The sequence below is a fragment of the Urocitellus parryii genome, chromosome 8 (assembly GCF_045843805.1).
Source record: "Urocitellus parryii isolate mUroPar1 chromosome 8, mUroPar1.hap1, whole genome shotgun sequence".
Taxonomy (NCBI): Eukaryota; Metazoa; Chordata; class Mammalia; order Rodentia; family Sciuridae; genus Urocitellus; species Urocitellus parryii.
Window position 1 is genome coordinate 132,168,279 of NC_135538.1, and position 27,879 is coordinate 132,196,157.

At 35.2% G+C, this 27,879-nt stretch overlaps 1 protein-coding gene and 1 pseudogene across 1 annotated transcript in view; one reads left to right on the forward strand and one right to left on the reverse strand.

Moving 5' to 3' along the window:
• Positions 1-27,879, reverse strand: part of Gmds (GDP-mannose 4,6-dehydratase) — a 632,956-nt gene that overhangs the window by 513,371 nt on the left and 91,706 nt on the right. The gene's annotated exons all lie outside the window — the stretch shown is intronic.
• Positions 171-27,879, forward strand: part of LOC113189883 (grpE protein homolog 2, mitochondrial pseudogene) — a 46,739-nt pseudogene continuing 19,030 nt past the window's right edge.

The window sequence follows — 27,879 nt, forward strand, 5'->3', positions numbered from 1 at the left end:
TGAACCCTGTCAATAAGGTCTTTTTCTTCTCACCCAGGCTGCTTCTCAAACTTTCCAACCACACTGGAACATTCTGAACCAGCAGTGGCACTAGCTTCCTCCTCATTTCCTTGCCAGGCCTTTCCAGTGATAGGGCCCAGGCTACACAATGAGTGGGAAACAAGCCGAGCATGGGCTCCTGGTCTCCTGCCCAGGGAGCCCAGCTGGCCTCCCCTGGGGGCCTCCAAGGGAGACAGGGTATCTGAGCAGGCAGGCGTCCTCTGAGCTATCAGGATGGTTGTTTCTACCCTCTCTTGAAGCACAGGCCGATAGAGAATGCTCCAATCAGACTAATGGCTGAAATGTCATACCAATGGAGAACCTGCAACTCACATTAAGTTCTGACACTTGACTCCTCTGAGACAAAGGCATGAGTCAGATAAATCTCTAACTTGTTCATTATAAACACAATTACTCTGGTATAAATCCCAAATTGGCTTCAAACCCTGAGGCAAAAAACTTTTTAATTTAAAAGATAATGTCCCAACCATGACCCTTTCAAATTTAATTCTGCATATGGTTATTAAGGGCATCTATTTCATATAAAATGCTATACTATTTTAGGCAATCACCATTGCTTTAATGTTTTCAGACACAGAATTTTTCTGGTCTTATTCTTAGAAGAACTCGGCTAGGAAGGTAAGCAGCCATTTGGAAACAGGCAACTGAGGCGAAGGAGGTTAGCAAACTTACCTAACAGTATACCACTAGTTACAGACAAAAACCAGAATTAGAATCCAAGTCCTTCATTATTTTAAACTAGAAAATAATCTCCTTACTTATTCTGTTCCACCTGGAAACTACCAAAACAATGTCAAGACCCAACAAAATAATAAGAGACCATAAAGGAATAGTTTTTCAAACCAGCTTGATTTAGTCATTTCCCATTACAGGGTGTTTTATGAATTAAACAAGGCTTCCAGTTTTAATCAAGTGACCCAAACCCAGAAAAGTCATGTAATTTTAGAACACTCAGAGCTCAGAAGAGAGAGAAAGGATACAATGCCTGAGATTTCCCAGGTCTCAGTTATGGGCATACATGCGCCTGTGGGGCAGTGCAGTATCATGTGGGGGTAGAACTGACTTGGTGGTGGACATATGTCAGAGGGAGGGATGGGGCCCCTGCCAAGAGCCAAAGGATCTGGTTTCAGTGTGCTTGACATCTACCATATTCCTTTGAAGGGTGAACCCTCACTTCCATGGAGTACTCAGAAATGTCCAATAGGAGTCACATAAAAATTAAGCATAATCCTAAAAATTAATAGTCATATTTTGACTATTATATAAAAAATGACTTAAAACTCCACATCTATTTAAAAAAAAATAAAGGAAACAGAGAAAGTTTCTCCCTTCTCCTAGTGGTCAGAGATGGCTAGAAAAAGCACTCAACTGATCTTTACACCCACCCATAAATGTTTCTTTTCTTTTCTCTCTTCCAAAGTGAATGAGCCTATAGCCCAGGTGGACAAATGAAAAGGAATGTTCTCATGTGCAACCTGAGAGCACGGCCCCTCTGAACTGCAGGCTAAATCACATTGTATGTTTCTGTTTATGCACCTTTTAGCAGCTTCTTTGAACAGGATAAGATAAGTAGTACTAAGCTGGAGAAACTGCACCAGTAATAAAATGAATCTCTTTGTTTAGGTCATCAAGCTTCAGGAAACAGAACACCCTGTCTGCATCACGAGAACGCACTCATTTACTTAGCCTTTCATGCTTTTACTCTGGGTATTCTAGTTATTCTAAAAAGACCAAGTTCACAGCAAATCTCCACTACAGTATCAAGAAAATTCATCCCTCTATTAAAAGAACTAAAAACACCTCCATAATTAACAGAGGATGCTGTTTTGAATCAGAACAAAAACTTCCAGTGATTTAACCACTGGAGTGTGAAGCATCTAGGGGCAGAATATATTGGAAAAGTACTTACACCTGGTTCATGTTTGTCAAATCACTGGATAAAATCTCTGTCAAACTCACTGAATTCAAAAGACCATGGGGATTAATTAATCCAACCCTTTCATTTTACAGATCAGGAAATTGAGACTCAAAACAGTTAAATGTTTAGTATATAGTCATACACTGAGGAATGCATACACACACAAAATGGCTCTGGATGCCAGACCTCAGAATTGTGTACCAAAAATGCTTAACACCTACAATGAGTGTGGACAGGTTACTATACCTGTAAAATACTCTATGACATTACCAGAATATTTTACTATACAGTAAAATATAGTAAAATATTATATAGTAAAATACTCTATGACATTACCAGAATGAAGAACAAGAACAAAGTCAATAACAATCAAAAGTGATTTAACCAATTTGACTGATAGAAAGAAAATGAGGGCACCATCAATATTTAAAGACTCCCATTCCATATTGTCCTCAAAGATAAAAATTATTTCCCTCATGAAATCACTGTCACCAAAGAACCAACCTTTCCTCCCTTTGATTTGCCTCTTGATATGATGGGCATACCTCTGAATAATGAAGAACTGACTATGCCGAACAGTTAGGACATTCTTTACCTGTGACTTCCTCTTCCCTCATTGCCAGAGAAAAAGCCATCTAAGCAGGTGCTCAGTGGCTACACATGCACCACATGGAAAAGAGAGTAGCTCTATGGCCAAACACCACACCTCCAAGTGACCAGTGAGTGCAAAGTTAATATTAAGATCTTAGAAAGAGGCCAGACCCCCAGTCATCCTGCACATTGGCCTAACAGAGTTCTCTCCCTCAAAACATTCTGTTTCAAAAGGTTATAGATGTTAGCTTTTGTGTCCATTGTCAGTTACGATACATTTTTACTTATCAAAAATATGAAAGAAAAAAAGATATGCTATAAAAAAAATTTCCCAATTTAATTTATTTTAAAAATTACATAATGGGGTTTTCCGCTTCATGTTTCATCCAGTATGAAGACTGAAGTTTTTTGTGTTTGTGATCTTATAGATTATTCCTTCTGGGAATTGTTCATGTTTAGATCCTCTACCCATTTTATATCCTCTACCCATTTTCTAATGGGCTATATTTTGCCAATTGGTTTATTTGTTTCTAAATATCTAGAAAACTTATAAAATTACCTCATTTCATTTGCAAAAAAAAAGCTTCTCAAAAACTGATACTTGAAATGGGTTACTAGATTTTCAGTAGTAGAATTTCCATAACAACATAGTTTGAAATACACATTCCTTGCAAATTGCAAATGTTTATTGTAAACCCTTAATTTAATGAAGTGGGAAGAAAACAAATACCAATTGAACTAACGCCAGGTACACTTGCACAACCCAGCATTTGTAATAATATTAGTGTAAACAAACTAAAATAACCATTTATTTTGGGCAAATGCTATAAGGAAAATGGAGTTAAAGTTTTTAAAACAAGCAGATAGAGGGCAAGCTGTTATTGATAAGGTATAGAAAGATAACTTTAAATGATTAGGAGAAAGGCAACAAAGAGAAACCCCAATACACACAGTTCCAAAAATGGCTGAAAAATCTCAAAGGTAAATCCAAAGGCACTTGTTAACAGCCTGCATGCACGCAGGGTGGTACAAGACCTTAAGAAACACAAAGAGCAAGCCCACAAGCTCATCTCCATAGGAATAAAAAGGTATGCCCAAGAAATACAGTACCCACTGGTTTTCTTTAATGTAAGCTCCTATAGTTGGAACCCTTTTGTTTTTCTCTCCCTCCCACATTCTTGACATTCATGTTGAGTTTTGAATCTCTATGAAGGAAAAAAAAAAAATCCTGTGACCAAATAGCGAGCACTTACACAGTTCTTTACATATATGCCACATATGCCCTAATGGTCAACATTCATCCATCCTCATGAGAACCCTATGGAGTTGTACTACTATTACCTCCATTTTACAGAGGAGGAAATGGAGGCAAATTGAAACTAAAGTAACCTACCCAAAGTCTAACAGACCTAGAGCAAGAATAAATCTAGGTATATTTCTAATTATTTATATGGTAATTTGCTTCATTAATAGACTCAAGCACTCTACACTGATGGGTCTGCAGATATTTTAACATAAAATTTGGTTTCTACAGATTCTATTAACAATAGAAAGCAATCTGGACTAGTGAATATCAAACACTCACTTAGGCCATAGGTGTTATGGAATGGATAACAGGAAGGAAATAAGAGATTCAGTCCCTGCCCTATTGCTCTGAGAAGTATCTGGGCAGCCAGGCATTTCCTGGCCTAGATAGGATTATGCTTCAACACTGGCCAGGATCTCTAGATTTCACATGCATCAGCACACCCACACGTGGACAGGATGAGAATAATAAGCAGGTAACTGCTAATCAAACATTCTGCTATCAGAGAATGCCATTAGATGCATGAGTCATAGACAGAAGGTGGCAAGGCTTTGTGGATGAAAGAAAAACTATGAAATACTACCACACTGACCTCTTCTATACTGAATGGCACAGTGCCCTGGATAAATAAATCACCACACTTGAGCATGAAATCAACGATGGGAAAAAAACAGAGGAAATACAAGAAGCATATCCTATCAAAATCCTTTCAAAGATCTGACTAACTAGCCAATTCTGTGCTGGTGTGAATAACTCCTTTCAAGTTTAGAACAATATACTAGCTCAAAGTTTTTATAAATCAGGGATCCAAATACATTGATAAGGATTTTATAAATTTGCAGGGAAGTTAATATTAATCAACAACTTCATACTTACATAAAAATCTCTTTAAAGTAAATAATTATTACCTATATAAAAATTTAAATTGTACTTATTTTGAAAACCAAGTTTCTTTTCCCCTTATTCTCCCCTTCCTATCTTTCACAGTGACATTCTATACAATTAAAGGCTGTTCTTTGCAAAACGCATTATTATATAGTTCTAATCATTTAAGTGATTTATAGAAGAAATTATTTTTTGAAGGTACGCTAACTAAAACAGTGCTGCACTTTGTCGAGTGAATTTGGAAGAAAAAAAAACTTTGTACTGAAAAGAAAAGACTTATAAAATTTTTATATTTACCTGATTTATTGATGTTTCTTTATACATTTCTTTTTATAATTTGTGTCCTGGCTAAGGCAGAAAGAACAAAGTAAATGCTGTTTATGACTTTAAAAAGATCATATACAAATAAACAAATATTGATGACAATACCTTTCTTCTGTCACTGCATATTCAACAGGTTGCTGCTAAAATATTGCTGTTGATTACATAAGATTTTTATTTACAAATGTTCTTTCTCATTTAAACCAATTTCTTTCAGGGATACAATTAATTAACATAATTCAGTTAAGTCTGATCTTAAAATATGTACATGTCATGACAGAAATGTCTTTTATTGGATCCCTGATCTATTTCTGATCTGCTCTGCAACTATGGAGTCCCTGCCATGCAGAAAACACTGCATCCCACTAAAGAAAAATGCAAATTAAAAACTGCTTTATAAGCCTTAGGATAGGTAGTTCAGTGGTGGAGCACTTGCCTAATATGTGTAAGGCCCTGCTCAATACACAGGACCAAAAGTACATTAAAATCCACTGAAAGACAGATGAAATTCAAGTGTATGTGCATAAGCGTAAACACAGAACTCTGTAAGCGTACACCCAGAAAGTTGCAGATGATAAAGCTAATAATGCTAACCAATATTCAAAGATCAGGGACAGGTGGAGTGTTATAAGAACAACTGTTAAGTCATGGACATAAACAGCTCTTGATGAGAACAGTTTTTATTCTCCTGGAATGTGGCATTTGGAGGTAGTAGGTTCAGCTAGTAAAACTCAAAAAGTTTTTGGGTGAGTGCGTTCTCCATATTGTATGCTACATTGTATATTAGGGTTCTACCACACAGAGAAAGCATTCCACACCATTGCGGGGCAGGGCTCAGAGAGAATCACAATTTTTAAAGTATCATACTTGCTCTCTGTATCCCAGGGTTACTGCATAAAGGCTGTACAATCCAGGTGTTTCTAGATAGTTCACCTCCAATACAGAAACAAACTCCTGGTGAAGAAACCAAGATTATAGTTCAACTTTCCACAGTGCCAAAGCTTTAAGCTTTGTTTTGTTTGTTGTTTTGTTTTCTTTCACCAACAGCAGTGGGGGTTTAGCTCTTATTCAACCATAATTTTTTTTAAATCTGTACTCAATAAGACTGACAATATTTCAAGTTTCCACTAAAAAAGAACAGCATTGAAAGAGGGGTAGGGGTTTCTAGGTAAAAAATAATACTACTAAAAATGCCCTACCCTAGGGATTAGACACCACCCCTATCTTGATCTGCACAGCACCAAGTTCCCCACCTGGCCAAAGCCTCAGGCTGAAGCAGAGATGAGTGTTAATTAAGTTTAATGAAGAAGGCAAAAAGCAAGAGCCTCTGACCAGACTATCCAGACCACATACACCTTTAGGTCTAATCCTAGGACACTGAAATATCTAACCACTGCTTCAGCTTTCCCACTATTCTTTCTCATGATAAACATATTAGGGATATTTAACCACATTTTAAAGACTTGGGTCACATATTTAAGCCATCACCTTTGTATAGGTATGACATCAACTTTATATTGCAGCATATAGGTTCTTCAAAGTATTATTACTTCTACCAAATTAACATCATCTATATTACTATGATTCCTTCTAGTTGCTAATTAAGAGAATTTCCTCACTTACATTTCACAATATCATAGTGACACAGCAGACACAATCCTTGTATTTCCAGATTAGAAAATTAAAGTTCAAAAAGTTTAAATCCCTTGTTCAAAGTCATAGAGCTAAAGGACTTGGCAAAATATAATCACTTTATCTAATCCTAGCTACAATGTTATTTCCACAATACTTCTGATTCAATGTAACTCAAAATATTTCAGACAAAATAACACTTCTTAAAATAATAAATTTATTGAAGAGGCTATCTTTTCTCCAATGCATGTTCTTGGCACCTTTGTCTAATATAATTGTAATTTTGTGGGTTAGTCTCTGTGTCCTCTATTCTGTACCATTGGTCTACCAGTCTGTTTTGGTGCCAATACCCTGCTGTTTTTGTTACCATTGCTTTGTAGTATAGTTTAAGGTCTGGTATAGCGATGCCACCTGCTTCACTCTTCCTGCTAAGGATTGCTTTAGCTATTCTGGGTCTCTTATTTTTCCAGATGAATTTCATGATTGCTTTTTCTATTTCTATGAGGAATGTCATTGGAATTTTGATCAGAATTGGATTAAATCTGTATAGTGCTTTTGGTAGTATGGTCATTTTGATAATATTAATTCTGCCTATCCAAGAGCAAGGTAGATCTTTCCATCTTCTAAGGTCTTCTTTGATTTCTTTCTTTAGGTTTCTGTAATATTCTTTAGGTTTCTTTCATTTCTTTAGTTGATTCCCAAGTATTTTAATTTTTTTCTTTTTTGAAGCTATTGAGAATGGGGTAGTTTTCCTCGTTTCCCTTTATGAGGATTTGTCACTGATATACAGAAATGCCTTTGATTTATGGGTGTTGATTTTATATCCTGCTACTTTGCTGAATTCACTTACTAGTTCTAGAAGTTTTCTGGTGGAACTTTTAGGGTCTTCCAGGTATAGAAGCATATCATCAGCAAATAGTGCCAATTTGAGTTCTTCTTTTCCTATGTGTATCTCTTTAATTTCTTTCATCTAACTGCTCTGACCAGTGTTTCAAGAACTATGTAGCAAACTACAGGGACACATCTTCATCTATGTTTATAGCAGCACAATTCACAATAGCTAAACTGTGGAACCAACCTAGATGCCCTTCAGTAGATGAATGGATAAAACAATGTGGCACATATACACAATGGAATATTACTCAGCAATAAAAGAGAATAAAATCATGGCATTTGAAGGTAAATGGATGGCATTAAGGAAGGAAGATTAACTTGATTGGCTAAGTGAAGTTAGCCAATCCCCCAAAAAAACAAATGCTGAATGTTTTCTTTAATATAAGGAGGCTGATTCATAGTAGGATAGGGAGCTGGAGCATGGGAGGAATAGGCAAACTCTAAATAGGGCAGAGGGGTTAGAGGGGAAGCAAGTGGGGAGGAGTTTATTAAAGATGGTGGAATGTGATAATCATTATTATCCAAAGTACAGGTATGAAGACACGAATTGGTGTGAATATACTATGTATACAACCAGAGATATGAAAAATTGTGCTCTGCATGTGTAATAAAAATTGTAATGCATTCCTCTGTCATATATAAATAAAAAATAAACTAATTAATTAATTTCTATAAAAACTCATGTAAAGTTTAACATAAAAATAACTCTTAAATTTAAGTACCATCAGGTATTACCCTGACAATACACTAATAAAAACCACTGCTTAAATAAATCCCTCCACCAAGTACACTTAATAAATGTGTGTGTGTGTGTGTGTGTGTGTGTGTGTTCGCGAGGGCGCGCGCACGCACAGATTCACTCAAAGGGACTTCTACACCTCAGGTTTACAAAAACAAAGTGAGTGTATACTTTGAATTGTTAAAAGCAGATTTGGGGCAATCAATCAACTGACAAACAACTATTAATATCTAAAGCACTATATGATAAAATATACTAAATTTTCAAAAAAAGATAAAATGCATTTCCTATCCTCAGGAGTTTATAACACAGTGAGAGAAGAACAGGGAACAATACATCACTACCACCATCATCATTTTAGCAATAACATTAATGTTAATATTAATTCACTGTGTATTTATAATGGTTTAAGACAACCCTGCCCAGCAGAAATATAATGTGCATCACAGATGTAATTCAGCATTTTCACTTGTCACATTTTAAAAAGGTAAAAGTTTAACAATATATTATTTAACTCAACATATCTAGAATATTATCATGTCAATGTTAATAAACAATTGAGATATTTTGCATTCTTTTGTCTTAAAGTCTTCAAAACCCAGTGTTTTATACTTTAGCAGATCTCAATTCAAATTTAAATTTCCATCATAAATATCTGATGTATATTTAGATTTCATAAAGTTTATGATTAAAAAAAAGTAGATTAACATGCCCATATCCAAATTGTACTAAAAATACTTAAAAAGTTTTCCAAAAACTATATTGGTTTTTTAAAAGATTCATTTTGCTTTTAATCTTCTCATAAGTTGACAAAACCAGTTCACTTTTTCCTAATAACCAATTTGACTTTGAGGCAAAAGTTATATACTTTCTAAACTACATCTGTTAAAATTAAGTAAACTTAATATCTTGTGTCAAATTAGTATTAACATCAAATTCAAAGGTGCATTTGTATAAACTGGAAAGCAAATTCAAATTTATCAGTATCAACAAAGCATTCTTTAAATTTTTTCAAGTTTTTGTAGCTAATATACTTAATAGTATTTATACGTAACTTTGCTAGATATGTCTAAATCATATTATTGACTTCAACTATTAAAACTTACAACTTTAACATAAATTTTCATACTTACCTAGCAATGTCACATATTAAGTTTTTTTTTTTCCTTCAAGTTTTGAATTTAGTTCATACAAATTAGTGTTACATGAGTGAGAGAATGTAAACCACATTGCCATGTTTTCTTGTTAAGCACTAAATATTTGGCAACTGTTCCTTTTGTTTCAAGAAACAAAAGAAGATCTTATATTGGAGTAAATATTACAAGTTGTAATACTCATGCATGGCTCTATCAGTAAGTATCGGCAAAAAGCACAAGATCATTCTCTTCACTGTCTTCTATTTCTTTCAACAAGTCCATAAACCAGTAGTAGATTTGCACACAGAGACTGGACAATTTTCCCTACTGTATCTAGGACACGTTTTACAGAGATTGCTTCAGAATATGATGGAAAGCAATTAGGGAAATATTTTAAAATTCCAATAAATTCAAATACTTGATCTGGAAAACTGACATGAATAAAATTAATTTTTTCATCATCTGAAAATCTTTGACATGTAAAACATCCAAAAATATCTAGGCTATGACGCTAACATTCTGAGTAACAAATTTTTTTTCTGCAAAATAATTTTATTTATTTAGTTAGTTAGTTGTGATTGAAAACAATACCTTTACTTATTTATTATTTTTTAAATATAAATGACAGCGGAATACATTTCTTAATGCACGTATACAGCATGATTTTTCATATCTCTGTTTATATATAAAGTATGTTGCCACCAATTCTTATCTTCATACATGTATTTTGGATAATGATGTCTATCACATTCCTCCATTCTTGCTAATCCCCTCCCCCTCCATTTCCCTCCCACCCCTCTGCCTGATCTAGAATTCATCTATTCCTCCTATGCTCCCCATCCCTACCCCACTATGAATCAGCCTCCTTAGATCAGAGAAAACATTCAGCATTTGTCTTTTTGGGATTTGCTAACTTCACTTAGCATTATCTTCTCCAACACCATCCATTTACCTTCAAATGCCATGATTTTATTCTTTTTTATTACTGAGTAAAATTCCATTGTGTATATATGCCACATTTTTAATCCATTCATCTACTGAAGGGCATCTAGGTTGGTTCCACAGTTTAACTACTGTGAATTGTGCTGCTATAAATATTGATGTGGCTGTGTCCCTGTAGTATGCTGTTTTTAAATCCTTTGGGTATAGTCCAAGGAAAGGGATAACTTGGTCAAATGGTGGTTCCATTCCCAGATTTCCAAGAATCTCCATACTGCTTTCCATATTGGGTGCACCAATTTGCAATCCTTCCAGCAGTATATGAGTATACCTTTTTCCCCACATCCTTGCCAACACTTATGGTTGTTTGTCTTCTTAATAGCTGCCATTCTGACTGGAGTGAGATGATATCTTAGAGTAGTTTCGATTTGCATTTCTCTAATTGCTAGAGATTATGAACATTTTTTCATATATTTGTTGATTGATTGAATATCGTCTTCTGAGAAGTGTCTGTTCAGATCCTTGTCCCATTTATTGATTGGGTTATTTGTGTTTTTGGTGCTTAGCTTTTTGAGTTCTTTATATACCCTAGAGATTACTGCTCTATCTGATGTGTGACGGGTAAAAATTTGCTCCCAGGATGTAGGCTCTGTTCACCTCATAAATTGTTTCTTTTGCTGAGAAGAAACTTTTTAGTTTGAGTGCATCCCATTTATTGATTCTTGGTTTTAATTCTTACACTATAGGTATCTTATTAAGGAAGTTGGGGCCTAATCCCACATGATGAAGATTAGGGCCTACTTTCTCTTCTGTCAGACAAAGAGTTTCTGGTTTAATTCCTAGGTTCTTGATTCACTTTGAGTTAAGTCTTGTGTATGGTGAGAAATAGGGGTTTAATTTCATTTTCTTGCATATGAATTTCCAGTTTTCCCAGCACCATTTATTGAAGATGCTATTTTTTTTTTGAAGATGCATGTTTTTGGCACCTTTGTCTAATATAAGATAATTGTAATTTTGTGAGTTAGTCCCTGTGTCCTCTATTCTGTACCACTGGTCTACTAATCTATTTTGGTGCCAATACCATGCTGTTTTTTATTACTATTGCTCTGTAGTATAGTTTATCTAGTATAGAGATGCCACCTGCTTCACTCATCCTGCTAAGGATTGCTTTAGCTATTCTGGGTCTCTTATTTTTCAGAGTGAATTTCATGATTCTAACATTCTGAGCCACAAATTTATAACATTTCTTTATAAGGTGATTCTTTGTTTGTTTGTTTTGGGGGTTTTGTTTTGTTTGTACCAAGGATTGAACCCAAGGACTCTTTAACCACTGAGCCATATCCCCAGTTCTTTTTATATTTTATTTTGAGACAGAGTCTTGCTACATGCTTAGGGCCTCCCTAAGTTGCTAACACTGACTTTGAACTCCTTAGTGATCCTCCCGCCTCAGCCTCCTGAGCTACTGGAATTACAGGTACATACACCATAACCAACTTTTTGATAGTTTTTAAGTCTTTAAAATAAAGGGTATCTAAAGTATTAACTAGATAGTGAATCATGTATCATAAAACTTATCTAAATCTTTTAAAAAAAAGTACTTGAAATTTTTTTCATTTCAAATAAACTGATGGTTTATATGGTTAGAAAGGTCTCACAGTCTACAGCCAATGAAAGATTTAATTAAAGATAGTTAAGAAGTTTTTCTTTATTGTACTTTTGTCTTTTCTCATAATATTCCACTAAAATTTTAGTAATATATATTTTTTGGGGGGAGGGGCATCTCCCCACCTAAAAATGGTTCCTTATTTAGTACATGAATTCAAGCCATTTTCTAGGTAGCCAAAATAACAAGTTTTGTTAAAAATTTCTGTTTAAAATTTGTTGAGCATTAAATGCTAATTTCAAGCAAATTTCCTTTTTGACCTTTGAGAGGAAATTTCTAATCAAATTCACTATGAATTTATTGAAATTCTTAATATTTCCCACCTTATTTTCTTTCAATTATTTTTTCACATAGGTTTTCTCTTTTGCTCCAGCATAGCAAATTGTAAATGCTATGAAATCCACGGTCTCTTTCTGTTCTCACTGCTCTCATCACAGTGCCAGTTTCTGCATTTATACTCAATTCTTCAGCTATTGCAGTACAACTGAGTTTTAAATTTAAAAATTTGTTCATAATTATTTTAACTAAAACAAATAAACATTTCAATTTAATTGCCAATGATAATGTTCATGCTCATTGTAACTTATGTTATATGCATAAAATGTCCAAATAAACACACTACAATGTTAGAATATGGAAAAAATATGTACTCAGATTAGTTAATACCAACAAGAATAACTCATTTAACATAAAAAAGATCAGTACAGTGTTTATGTATGAAATACACTAAAGGCTAATATGGTTTTCCAAAACAAGAAAGCTATGATTTTAATAGAAATATATTTTTTTCATTGCTTCTGTTTTAAAACTTCAGTACCTCACCTGTGGCAGCCACATTTTAATTATTTGAAAATCACATGTGGCTCATGGCTACCATGTTGAGGCAACGTAGTGGTAGGCTCTGACCTCAAATGTTTATGTGAACCAGCTATACAATTCTTACAACTTTAAATGCTCTCCAAATATTTACTATAATTATCCCCATGTCACAGACAATGAAACTGAGGTAAAAGGAATTATGTGACTTGTCCAAAGTCATCCAATCCTTAACTGTGAAACCAAGATTTATACCCAGTGTGACCCAAGAGACTCCTCCTCATTATTTCAAACTGTCAAAACTTCAACAAGGACAAAAAGTTTAATGACAGATGGGACAAGAGGTGCACAGTGTGTTTAAAAACATGAATTAAATGACTTGGTAATTAAAAGAAGGCCAGGACCCTTAGGAAAACATGGTAGAAAAGGAGAAAAGACATGAACTGAATAGTCAGAGATAAATATCACAGAGGACCAGGATAAGCAGCTGACGGCAGGCAGGAGCACGTATGTGAACTGTGAGCAGAGAGTTAGTCAGTCATAAACAGATAACGGTGATCAGCTTTTTAGTGACTACAGCAAACTAAATGGTCCCCTGAGATATGGCCAAGTCCCAATCACTGGAAACTGTGACTGTTAGCACATATGGAAAAATAATCTTGGCAGATGTGATTAAATTAAGAAAAAATTTCCTGAGTTAAATTCAGGAAAGATTATCCAGAATACCTGGATAATGCCATCTCAAACATTCTTAGAAGAGAGAGGTGGTGGGATTCCAGACAGAGGGAAGCAGAGATTGCAATGAGGCCACAAATCAAAGGATTCTTTGGAAAAGGAGCTGAAAAAAAGAAGGAACAGAGATAGCCCTAGAGTCTCTGAGGAAGTTTGGGCCTGCTGACCTACACCTCGACTTTAGACTTCCAGGTTGTGAGATGATAAATCCATTCCATTTCCAATGATTTGTTACAGCAGTCACAAGAAACTAATACCGTTACTATGAACTTTTCAAATCCTATATTTAAGCTGGGTACAAGGATGTATACCTATAATCCAAGCTACTTGGGAGGCTGAGGCAGGAAGATTATAAATTTGAGACCTATCAGACAACACAGTGAGATCTTGTTTCAAATAAAATTTTAAAAATACAATTTTATACAAAGGTGCCTAGCAAATCAGCAAGTAGAGAATATAGTGGAGTGATTTCCATTTTTTTTAAAGGGGGCAGTTTCTGGGGATTGAACCAAGGGCCTCACTAAGTGCTAAGCAAGCTCTATACCATGAAGCTATATCCCTAGTCCCTTCTAAATTTATTTAATGACAGAATCCCAAGCTAGCACCTGTTAGCATCTGGCAGACCTAGTCCCTAGTATTCCTCTAACAAAGTTTGGGAAATCCTAACCCCATGTACATTCCAGAAAGCATGTAATTCAGGTTAATAAGTCTGAACTCTATTCAAACAACAATGCAGACCCATTAAAGAAGGTTTTTGAGAAATGTTGCAATAAGTTCACCATCCAAGACAAAGCCCTGTGACCCTGGATTTGGGATGCCTTCAAAGGGGCAGAAGGTACTGCTGTGGGATATGCAACATGAGCATCTGAGCTAGCCACCTCAGCCAACAGTGCTGCTCCCAAGCCCAGTGTAACCATCGCCTCTAGGAAGTTCTACAAGTCCTGAAGGACACTGACAAACTGAAGAGGCTTCAGGGTGACAAGTGAGAAATGACAGGAAAGAAGTGTTGCTCCTAGAGAATAATATTCAAAGGGGAAACAAAATAGCAATATTTCTAAATAAATGAAGGGCTGAAATGTAACAGAAAAAAAGAAAGAGGAAGGTTGGACAAAAGCCAAAAGTGAAGAGTCATGGGGAGCATGATGGGTCAACAAGGAGCTGTCCACAGGCTTGGCAGAGCAGCCCTTGTGTATCTGGATATTCTGTGGAGAGTGGAAGACAAGTCACTAGTGTCATAGGAAAAGAAAACCCACCCTAAGTAGAGAGGTGATCCTCACAACTGATAAACTTCCTCCAACTCCAAGATTCCATTACCTGAACTAACTGGCACCTGTTTGTCATACCCACAAGCAAAACCAGAATAATAACTGAATTTAAAAAAAAAAAAAAACGGTGTTAAACTAAGGGTGAACTTCAAAATATTGAAAAATCTGTGTACCATAAGAACTACCCACTAGAATGGTTGGTAGCCTACAAAGGGTACCCACAAGCTCAAACTCAGCCTTCATACAACTGCTAACACTGCCCTATAGCAGAATGTGGATTCTGAGCAGGGAGCAGTACAGAGGGAGGGGTAAAGAACCCCATGCAAAAACTGTTTATTTGCATTGACAATAAGTCCCCTGACTTGGGAAGCCACAGGATGGAAAGGAAGAATGACCAGTTAGGCTGGAAGCCACTTTCTAAATACTGGGCTTCTGACCACAAAGGGCCAGCAGCCACACACTGTGGTACCATAGTCTCCAAGGCTGCTGGCTCTGCACCTTCTACAAACACTAATGACATGCCAGGAAGTCTGGATTTCGTTGTGGTTGTGTGTGCTCCCTCATTCACATTCTGTCTCTCTTTCACTTCTTTCTCCCACCCCTAGAGTCTTGTCTTCTTCTCCCTCACCAATTCCCCTCCTATAGCATAAGTTTGAGCCCCACTCATTTCAGGCTACTAATATCCATTTGGCAGCAACTGTCTAATAGGTTAATGCCCAACAATAGGCATTTGTATTTGCTTATAAGGTGGAGGTAAAGTATGGCACTTGAACAAAGAACTTATTATCTAAATTTTACTGCACGTTTACTACAAGCCAGTTTCAATTTTATGTTTTCAACCCTAGGCCTTAAGACAAAGGAGAGTAGGTCCACGTTCATATTAGAAGGGGCTATTTTAAAAAGAGAGAGAGAGAGAGAGAGAGAGAGAGAGAAGAGGAGATAGAAAGAGAAAGAGAGAGAGAAGAGGAGATAGAAAGAGAAAGAGAGAGAGAAAAGAGAGAGGAGAGAGAAGAGAGAGAACGAACCTCTTTAAGTTGAATTTTTCTAAGTTCATATGCTGAGATCCTAACCCCCTAGTACCTAATTCAGGACATGACCTTATTTGGAAATAGGGTTGTTGCAGATAAAATTAGTTAAGATGAGATCATGCTGGAGTAAGGTGGGCCTCTAATCCAATATGACTGGTATACTTATAAAAAGTGAAAATTTGGACACTGAGAATGCAAGTGAAGATGAAGGCAGAAATTGGGAGCATGTTTCACAAGCCAAGGAATCCCACAGATTGCCAGCAAACCTCCAGAAGCTATGAGAAAGGACTGGACTAGACTCTCCCTCACTGCCTCAGACCAAATCTGCCCAACCTTGATCTCAGACTTCCAGGCTCCAATTATTCCCTGCAATTGTATATTTTTCATTCACTTGTTCACTTACATGTCACATCCAGTCAGCTGGTGTTCTAGGTGCCAAGCAGGATGAGAGGCACGTCCACCAACAGACATACTAACAGCAGCAGTAACATCAAATGAACAGGTGATATTTATCCGAGGCAGCATTGGCTAAAATGTCCTATAAGCATTAATCTTCAGTTGACCTCAGAGGTAGCATCTCATAATTATTCTAGTTCTAAGGATGAGGAACAGGAGTCTTCAGGAGGTAAAGTCAGCTACAAAGAACAAAGTGAGGCTGTGAAACCAGATGCTTTGTGTTTTTGTAGGTGATGGTCAGTCAAGTGTGGCCACAAGAGGAGATGCAGGAGAGGCCCAGAAAAACAAGGTTTATTATCTTCCCAGGTCCTACAGAAGAGGAGGCTGCAAGGTGACCAGAGGTAAAAGGGAGAGTAGAGAGTGGACAGTCCAGAACAGAGCCTTAACTGGGGTTTCCAGAAAGGATAAATAGGGATGGTGAACAGCTTAGGACCAGTGAGTATGAATAACTGTGGTGAGCTCAGAGCCCTTAGGGTAGTTATCTATTGATACAGAGTAGTGTCTACAGATCAAGGCAGAGAAATATGGCCTCATGGGGTGAAAAAAGCAGACAAAAGAGCATGGCTTTGAACTGGTTAATTTCATACCAAAGATATACTCCAGCTGAGCCCTTCTAAGTGGCTTGTTTTAGGCGAGACAGTCTCTCCTCAGGCAGAAAAGTTTTTAAAATACCAGAGTATAAAGAAAAACACACAGAGAACATACACAACACACACTATTTGAATTTAAGCATTAAACAACTGTGCCTGCTGGGTCCCCAGAACACAGATGGTATGGCATTAGAATAGACACAAAGTTCAGTCAAGTGGGGCCACAGTGAACACATGAAAGAACAGAAAAGGATCTATAAAGAAGTTGGCATTTGAATGGAGTACTAAAGCAAAAGTGGGAGGCAGAAGGTCTTTCCAAGAAAAGGGAATGGCCTATGGAAAGGCACCCTGGCCAGCCCACTTAGCTCAAGTGTCTTGATGTTCTGGAGCAAGGGTCCTGGGAGAGAGAACACAGCAAACAGAGAGAAAGATGAGGGCAAGCACCAGGACTCAAAGGGTGAGGGCAAGAATTATCAACTTTCAGTTAGCTGTAAAATGAACATAGTTAGTATGAACAGGACTGCATAATGATAATTGTATGAACAGTCTGCATTTCAGCTCAATTTCTCAAGGATTTACTGAGTATAGTCTAAGTACATACACAACAGATACATTTAGTACCCATAACAGTCATGGAAGTCCCAAATATCATTTTAAAAAACAAATCCATTTCATTCCACCATTTCTCCTTTTTCCCATCCCTCTTCCCTGTCCCTCTATTTCCTCACTCTACTCCACAGATCTCTGTTCTATTTTCATGTGATTTCCCCTGCTGCCCTCTTTTACTATGTACATATATGAATATACCACAATGAATTTCACATTTATGTATATCTATAAAGCACCCATTTAAAAAAAACTATAAATAAATAGAAGAAAGCCCAGCGAAGTAGAGGGAGAAGAAAGGGGGAGGGAGGAAGAGGAGGAAAGAGGAAGTACTGGGGACTGAAATGGAGCAAATTATATTCCATGCATGTACGAGTACATCAAAATGAACCACAATATTATGTATGACTATAATGAATAAAAACATTTTAAAAACAACCCAAAAGAAATATTTATACGTTCATAGCAGGTATGTTTTAGAAGATGAAACACAAACTGCCAGTAATCATAAGAAAGATATTCTGAACCAGGGGTGCAACTCAGTGGTAGAGTGCTTCCCTAGCATGCGTGATGTTCTGAGTTCAATCCACATTTAAAGAGAAAAAGAAAACAAAGATGTTCAGTGCTTTGGTTTGGATATTAGTGTGACTCCCAAGGATTCACAAACCAGAAACGTGGTCCTTAGCGTGACTATGTTGAGAAGTGGCTGACCTTTAAGAGTGAGGGGGACTGGTGGAAGGGGGTTAAGTTATTGGGAGTGTTGCCTTTGGAAGGGATTAACACTGGTTGCACAGAATGACTTAACACAACCTTCAAGCACAGGTTGTTATGCAGCAAGACTACGCCACATGCTTGGTCTCTTTCTATTTTTCCAGTTCTCTTTCTATTTTTCCTTCATGTTGTGACAAAGTCAAGGGAGTCTTCATCTGAGGCCAAACAAATAAGGCTATACGTCCCAAACTTTCAGCCTCCAAAACTATGAGCTAAATAAACTTTCTTTGCTTATAAATATCAAGCTTCTTGTATTTTGTTATAGCAAGAAAAAATGAATTAATATACTCATTTTTGTTAGCAATCACAGAAATGCAAATTACAACCACCATGAGAAAACATTTTACACCCACTAGATTAGCCAAAGTTTAAACATCTACCAAAATTAAAAATGTGCAAGCGAGATATTTGGTTGTATATTGCTGGTAGGACTATAAATTGGTAAAAATCACTTTGCAAGATACTAGTCAACTATTTTCCAGCATTGATGTAAGATGTAGGATACAGCCTCAAGAAACATAAAGGTAAAGCTCCTCAAGGAGGGTTACGACAATATATAAAAGATGGTCAACATCATCAGTTATGAGACAAGAAGAAGAAAACATGATACCTACTATTGAGCAGTTTGAGTTTCTGAAAATAACAGAATATTCATATGAACAAATCCAGTAAACAACCTCTGGTTATGTAAGACTGGAATTTAAATTACATAATCTCTAATGGCAGCTGAAGCTCTAAGGCTCTGCATTTTTATAATAATATCTGAGAAGATCAAACTTCATGGCTCCTTTACATATCTACTATAATTCACTTCTTTCCTTGTTCTACATTCCTACACAATCAAACACAGTTTTGACAAATCCTCCACCTCAAGTGCCTTTATAATATGGATGCTGGATTTCTTGGTTCTTCAACTAAACCACAGGCTCCTGCAAGAGTCTGATAAAATGTCTGTGTTCCTCAAAATGTCTTCCACTATTGTGCTGTGTATAAAGTAGTTCTTTTATCCCAATGTGGAACTCAGAAATAGAGTTAACTCTCAGGTAAAATCTGCCAAGAAAGCATTCTGAAAGATGAATTCTAAGCCAACCTTTTGAAGATGTAAAGGAACTTAGTTACTAGAGAAGAGAAAAGACAGCTTCTTGGTAAAGGTTATAGTGTCTGAGTATGAAGACTCTAAGTGCAAGTTGCTGACCCAGCATACCATTAACTGACACTGGGACTAAAGGCAAAAGAAAATGGGAGTCCCACTTGACCTACACTTATCCAGTTTCTTCTTAACCTTAAGATGACTACTTTCTTAATGATATTTTAGAGCCAAATGCAGTATTTTGGAATGAAGATAAAAATAGCTCTATTCAGAAAACTGGTTTTGATGAAATCTAACAAAAAAGTTACCAGTTGGCCAAAGTGATGATCTGAAATGAATCATAAAGATAATCAAAATGGTAATCATTTAAACCTCTGACACGGCAGACTCTGCCAAGAGTAGAAAACCAATACCAGCTTCCCCTCATTCACATACACATGTTCAGAGTCCCTAATTTTAGTGGTACGTGACATTGGTTGCTAGCCCAGAAGAGATGCTTGAGACTCTGAACTTAAGTTTCCAGTGACTTGGTCCAAAAGAATATTTTGATAATATTCCAAATGGGAAAGAAAGACCTAGACATCAGACTACTATAATTTTGAAACCTTGGCATTAATTATCTCTAGCCTGGTGTTAAGACATTGGAAACCACTGCATCATTCCCAGATCATTATTCTGGAACCCTACATTTATCAATTTATCCCTCCCCTCCCAGCCCATACATCATTACTATTCATCAAGTGACAACAGCAACAATCATACTTTTGTTAGAGTTCTGTTTCTCCATGAGATCCTTACAAAGCAGATCATGCTACAAAACATAGGACTTTTCTCTAAGATTCTCCAAAAGAATATTAAAATGTATCCAAGTCTAATAAATGCTTTAAACTTAGGACAATTCCCCTGAGCATATTAGATAATTCAGCAACTTAGAAATCAAAAGTCGTTACATTTTATGCATAATGAAATAGATGTGTTGCTGACAAGTTGTCTTAACAAAATATTTACATATTGACTCACAGTTGAAATATGTTAGGAGTATTCCTTACTTAAAAGAATCCTGTGTAAAATCCTCTATAAAGGTTGTTGTATTCTAGACATTCTCAAAGTGGGGCACCCTTACCATAGAACTGAACTCTCTGTTTCAGTCCAATGTTTGGAAACACATTTTTACTATTCCTGGAAGCACTTTCACATTTTTGTCAGATGTTGAGTGAGCAAGAGGGTAAATAACTTTTCAAAAGCATTTTTAGAGTAGTAAAACCTTAAGTTCCTTGCTAGAGGGGCTGATCCAAAATAAATTAAATGCTAGTGTGACTAAGCCGAATGTGGTAAATTCAGATTTGTAGTGTGAAAACCTCCAGTTAATGGATCTATTCAGTAATTCAACATGTACTTCGAAGTCCTAAGTAGGGCAGCAAAGTATAAATATAAGACTTAAAAGAATCCTCCCTATCTGGATTTCTGTTCCCAGCTAAGCTACTAGTGTTGACAGCAGGGGTTGTCCAAAACCTGTTATCACACCCTGGTGGGTTGCATCAGCTGTATGAAAGAGGTGGAGTTTAGGGAGCTAAAACACCAAATCTGAGTTAATCCATGAGTAGCATTGATAGACATGCAAGCATACCGTAGAAAAAGAGGAGAGAATGTTCTCTTGGCCTATACTAAAACACAAGCAGCTCCACATTCAAGATGCCACCCCTGAGGTCCATGAATAGGCTGGGCTCCTGGGCACTATCATCCATCACTATGAGTTAGACTTGGAGAGGGCCCTTGAGATCAATAAGATCTAATTACATCATCAATGAGGAAACCAAAATCTTGGTAATATGAAATACAGAAGAAAAGGGAAAAAAATGCAGCTATCCTTTTGCTTGCCCAAAGTCACCTCAGACAGTTTAAGGTGGTTAATGGCTTTATCTTAGAATAATTAACTATGAAAGAAAAGGTAAATTATTATTTTCTTATTTACTGAGGAAAAAAATCATTGACAAGCCAGTTGTTTGGTTTGAAAAGATAATCAGTTTAATTGATTTTATCAAAACAGAGGAAAAGGTACTGAAATTGTAGCTCAGCAACAGATCATGTGCTTAGCATGCATGAAGCCCTGGCTTCAATCCCCAGCACTACAAAATAATTAAAATTGTTAAATTTTAAAATGGAGGTAAGAGGAACAAGATGTTATCTTTTTATTTTTTTTAGCCAAACTGCTGGCAAATATTGGGTTATTTATAAGGGTTTCCTTTTGTTTGGAAACCTAATAGGTGGACAATTTAACCACACACTCCAATGAACAGGCACACACAATAAATGTGCACATGAGGATTATGTAAAATTCTACTACAGCATGGCATTTTTAGCCACCTGAATTTAGGACCATTAAAAGAAACCCAGCAATGTAGAGCAGAGCAGCTGTCCCAACACAAGCAGTGAGGGAGCTGAAAATATTCCCACGCCAGTTCTCTTGAATCCAGTCTATTTTATGCTCTTGCGTGGATTCAAGGAAACAGAACTACTATTTAAAAGTGCATTTACAAAGAAGCCTTTAAAAAGCGTCAAAATAAATTACTTTGAAGTGTATTTCTCCTACACGCCTCCAGCTTTCCCTGCTTTTCCTATTTGCTGGTCCACAGAACCCAACTGTGACTATATTTAACTGCCTTTACAAGCTGTGGGGAGACTGAGCACACACAGCAGATCTCAACCAGAACTGTGTGCACTAACCAAGTCACAAGGTTGGGAGGTGTGGGAGTTTTCTTTTTCTTCTTCCTTCTTCTTTTTTTTTTTAAACTGTCTCTAAATTACCTTTTACTCTGAAAATGAGCAGAAACTATTTAGAAGATCCTCTATTTTGCTCTGCTATGCAGGTTGAGTATTGAAGTTGTATTTTTATTATATTCATACAATATGCTCAAGCAAACACTATCATGTCACAGTATTCTAATCCATATTTTATTATTTCTCTCTTTAAAAAAACACTCAATCTACCTAGTATATATTATGAAAAAAGATCAAGTATTTGTCAAACGGTATTCATTTAAAAACAGGTATAGAGAGAGATCAACAGTATTAGGAACTAAAATGACAAGAAAATGAACAATCTCTGATCAAATTTAAAATGAATGAAATATTTCACAGAGTGGGATATGCATGGTTTTAAAGCCTACATCCCGCACCACCTCAAAACTGTCTCCACAGAGTTCTCAGGATACGTATTCTAGCATCAAATTGGCCTTACCATTTATTACACTATCCTCTGGGAAAATCACTTACTCTTTTTGGTATCAGTTTTCATCTATAAAATTAGGGATGGAAATTCTAAAATGCTTTCTTGAATTATTTCCATCTATCAGAAGCAATTATTTCCATCTATAAAGAATCCACAAAACTGAAACTAAAGAATATTCAAAAGATTGGATGTTTTTGCAAAATTTGTAGATACTGGCTAAAAACTGAGTTGAATAACTCAGTAAATTTTAAAATGCTTTGGTTGACTAATATTTCTAAGTGTTATCAATACCTCTATCTTTATGTGATATTTAACATAATCTTTTTCTATTCCGCAAAATTTATACAGACCACATTTAAAATACATAGATTATAATTAGTTTGACAATTTGGAAACTCTGAATATGAATATGATTGGACTGCATTTGCAATGGCAAATTTCTGGCGGAGATGCCTGAAATATTAGAATATATCAGGATGTAGTAAGTGTATTTTTATGTATTTTTCTAGATACAGCTGTCTTTAAAATATTTATTTTCATTGAAGATTCCCAAGGCAAATGGAGCTTTCAAAAATAATGCTGTCATATAAACATGAACACATAAGAGCGAATTCTAAGTAAACAAAGTTTACAATAAGTTTGTAAGATAGCCACTTGCTTGTTACATAATTTGGTGCAAGTAACTGCACATTTTTTTTTGAGATTAAAACGGAAAGATGAATCTTATAATCAATTAACTAAGATAATATATGGACACTATTAGCCTAACTTCTTATTCATAATGATCTTCAATATTATCAGTAATGTTTCCAAAGCACTGCTACTAAAGAAATACACAGAAAACTGTTCTCGATCCCTGAAAATTTATTTCCAAGTTTTCCATTCTGCAAATATTTCAAAGAAACTGATACAGGTACATTAAAATAGGCTAGAAATCATAACCCAAGTTTATATAAACTGTTAGTGTTAATGTCATTATATTACATTTTTATCATTATTATATAATTATATATTACATAGTTACATATATATTATGTACTACATTTAAGATTTTATAGGTTTTCCACATATGAAACAACAGAACAAGATGACCTGTCTAAACAAATATCAATTAGGAAAAAAACAGTTTAGAAATGGAGTATGCAATTTTTTCCTAAAGTAAGCATTTATATAACACTAATTTTAAATTAGAAAGCCAACCATAACTGAAGACCAGATACAAGGTGACAAATCAACATGATAAACAGATAATGCTCTAATATGAAAATATCAATGTAGTAAACAAATACTTAAATTCCTTTTTTAAAAAATTTTCTTATCATTTGGCTTTATTTCTTGAAGAATAGTGTGTAACAGTCCCCTTACTTGCAGGAAAACTAAATTCAGGATTAGCTTTCTAAAAAGTCTATTTAAAATAAAATTTAATTCAGTTAAGGCAATTTACTGGCCAATTTGGAAGATATTCAAAAGACTCAGAATTGGTTACTGTTATTAGCCAATGCAATTAAGTTAAGAAAGAAGGTGACAACAGAAATCATTATTTTTCAAATAATATAATTGTATGACTACAAAATCCAAGAATTTATTAAATTAAGTAATTAAAAATTGTTGTTCAAAAGCAAGCGTTCCCACTTAAAAATACTAACATTTAAGAAAATTAAAATAAAGAAATATCTCAATTATATCTTCAGTAAAATCTGAATACCTAAAAATAGTTAACAACATATTAGTAGAAATCATACAAAGAAAACCTTAAGCTCTTCAAAAATGTAAACAGAAAAAAATTTAGAATATTGAAAGACAATCCTTGCTCTTGGATTAAAAGATTCAACATCATGAAGACATTCACTGTACCCTAATTAACATTAAATTTGATTCAATGACAGGTTACAGGGCTTTGGATAGAATGTGACAAAATTCCATGCTAGAGCCGTACAAGTAGGCAAGACCAGAAAAAAATGAACAGGAGAGATGGAATCATGTTAGTTATGAAAATTCAATATTATGAATTTACAGCAATTATAGCAGAGAGACAAAAATAATGCATTCAAAATCTGGATAGATTCCCTAATATACAAAGGAATGTAGCATAAGATAAAGGTAGCCTCTTTCAACTAATAGAAAAGAAATGGATTATTCAACAAATGTTGCTGAGAAATAGCATTTTAGAAAAAAATATACCTACAGTCCTACTTCACTCTTTATCTCAAAATAAATTTCTGATACAACAAAGGTTAAAAATGAAATAATAGAAATACTTAGAAAAGCATGGATAAATGCATTTATAATCTTAAAGCAGAGAATTTAAGCAGGACATAAAATTCAGAGATCATAAAGGAAAACTTACAATTTGACTAAAGGAAAATTAAAAACCTCTACAGGGTCAAGATTAATAATAATAATAATAATAATAATAATAATAATAATAATAAAAATGTGACAAAAAGGAGGGGGAAAGTATCTTTAATACCACATAAAGAACAAACATCCATATACATAAAGAATGTGTCAGGCTGGAGTTGTGGCTCAGTGGTAGAGCACTTGCCTAGCATGTGAGGCACTGGGTTCAAGTCTCAGCACCATATATAAATAAATGAAAAAATAAAGGTCTATCAACATCTAAAAAATATTTTAAAAAAGAATGTGTCTAAGAAGAAAAATAAGCAAATTAGCCATCAATCCAGTAGGAAAAAGGTAGCTGATGAACACGTAATTAACAGAAAACTTTTATAAAAGTTTTATATAAACCCTATTATGACAGGCACTCTTATAGGATGTTATTACACATACGTTTAGAAAACAATTTGGAAGTTTACATGCTCTCTGGTGCAGCATTTCCCCTACGAATTTGTACTCCAAATATGCTAAAAAACATGACAAGTTGCATACATGTACATGAATGAGAATGTTTATTTCAGCAAAGGTTAGAATTGCACATAGAATGTAACATTAAATAAATTTTAAAGGCTATACATTAGTGTGAGCATAAAAATATTTCTGAAAAACTATGCTCTGAAGGGAACATAGAGCACTTTTCACAGAGTTTGATCTTTACCTTGTCCAGATAATACTTTTATATAAAAAGTAAGAAGCAGCTAGGTGTGATAGGGGCAGAAGCCTATAATTACAGCTATTTGGAAAGCTGAGGAAGGAAGATCACAAGTTCAAGAACAGCCAGACAACTTACAAAGACCTTTCTCCAAAATAGATAGACAGACACACACACACACACACACACACACACACACACACACACACACACACAACTGAAGACCTAGCTCAGTGGCAGAGTAGCCCTGGTTCAATTCACAGTACCACCAAAAATCAAAAATAAAAACAAGAAAATAATAAAGAATGTATTAAAGCTGTTTTATGATGCATACAACTCCATCACAATCACATTTATTGAAGACTTAAGTAAAAAGGTTTTGATATTTTATGGTAGATTTTAGACACAAAAGTGGAAAAAACCGTGAAGTATATTTAGTCTTCCTTCTTGAGCTGTTGGCCCAGTCCACATTTTTCTAGATTTAAAATAAAAATGGTCTGTGAACACACAACAATCCTATTTAGGAAATCTCTTGCTTCTACTTCAAATTCTATTCAATAACAAAATAATACATTAAATAAATTTTCTTTTCCATCTAGACTACTTAAATCATTTACATTAACCAATACATTAAAATGTTGAAAAAAATACTCATATTCAAAATTAAATTAAGATACTGGGAAGTGGTTAGGATCTATAATTCAAATGTTGGCATATAAAACAGGAAAGGAAGGCAATGACCACAAGTATGCACCAACTCTTTTCCAACTCATATTCAGTAAAAGATTTTCCACCTAAATTATGCCACTTGCTTCCAGACATTCATTGTCTGGTGCCACCCAAAACCTGTTCTCTTGACTAATTCTAAGGTTCATGATTACAACATATCAATAAACACATGAACAAGATGCAGTTATTTAAATGATCAGGGTTAAAGCCGGATTTTTTCAAACTACTTACCATTAAGTACCTGGAATTCTGGCTAGACCCAAACCCATTGTGAATTTTATCTGGTTAAGGGCAAGTTTGATAAAAAGCCTCTTATTGAAAATATACAAAAGAAAAAAACAAGTTTAGCTTAGACCAAACTGGTGTATTCCAAAGTTGAACCATAGGAAATTGCTAATATTCAATGGCTAAACTACAGGTTTTTACCTATTTCTTAAGGTTTAACCTAATACTTAACCATAAAAAGGCTGACTAATCAACTATTTCATAAGTCTTTTTCAACTGATAATATATGTAATCATACTTATTTTTAAAATAAAATTTCCCAAACCAAAGCTGACACAAATGCTTGACAAATACTGACAACTTTAAAAAAGTAAACAAGCCAGTTTAAGTGAGACTTTTTATGCCCAATGCAATACAACGCGGACACTACCAAATCACAAGGATGTGTCTGTTTTACTCTTTACAGCTAAAGATTATCTACAACCGAGTTTATCTTCACCATCTTTACTCTTTCACAGCAACTCATCTTTAACACAAAACACAAAAGGAGTCCAACTGCAAAATGGACAATGACCTTTTCCCCTAACTTGACAATTAAGAAAGAAAGCAGAAAATTGGACACTTAGTAGATTTTCAGTCTGACATGAAAGGTAATTACCATTTGAGTAGATGTCCTTTTTATTTTTTTTTAATTCTAGATGGACACAATATCTTTATTTTATTTATTTATTTTTTAATGTGGTGCTGAGGATCAAACCCAGTGCCTCACGTGTGCTAGGCAAGCACCCTGCCACTGAGCCACAACCCCAGCCTGAGTCGATGTCTTTTGTTGTTGAACTTTGTGACCAAATGCTCAAAATTTATTGTGAATCACTCTCATAAATGGTCCCCTATTTAAAAGGAAGCATTTTACTTCCTTACCACCAATATATGACAACTCAACAACTGCAATCTGATTGCTTCTGACTGACAAGAGATCAGTGTGTCCCAAGTAGTTGATAATAAGAACATAACCATTTTAAATGTTTCAAATTCAGGTCCTTTGTTCATAAGAGTTCCATATTAATGGAAAACATTAGAATATCATATCTTTAGGAAAAATGAAGTGCCAGGATACCACAATGCTATTTCCCTCTTAAGCAACAGCATCACCAAACTGTTTGCTCATTCTTATCATGAAGAATAAGAATCAATATCTTTGCAAAAAGT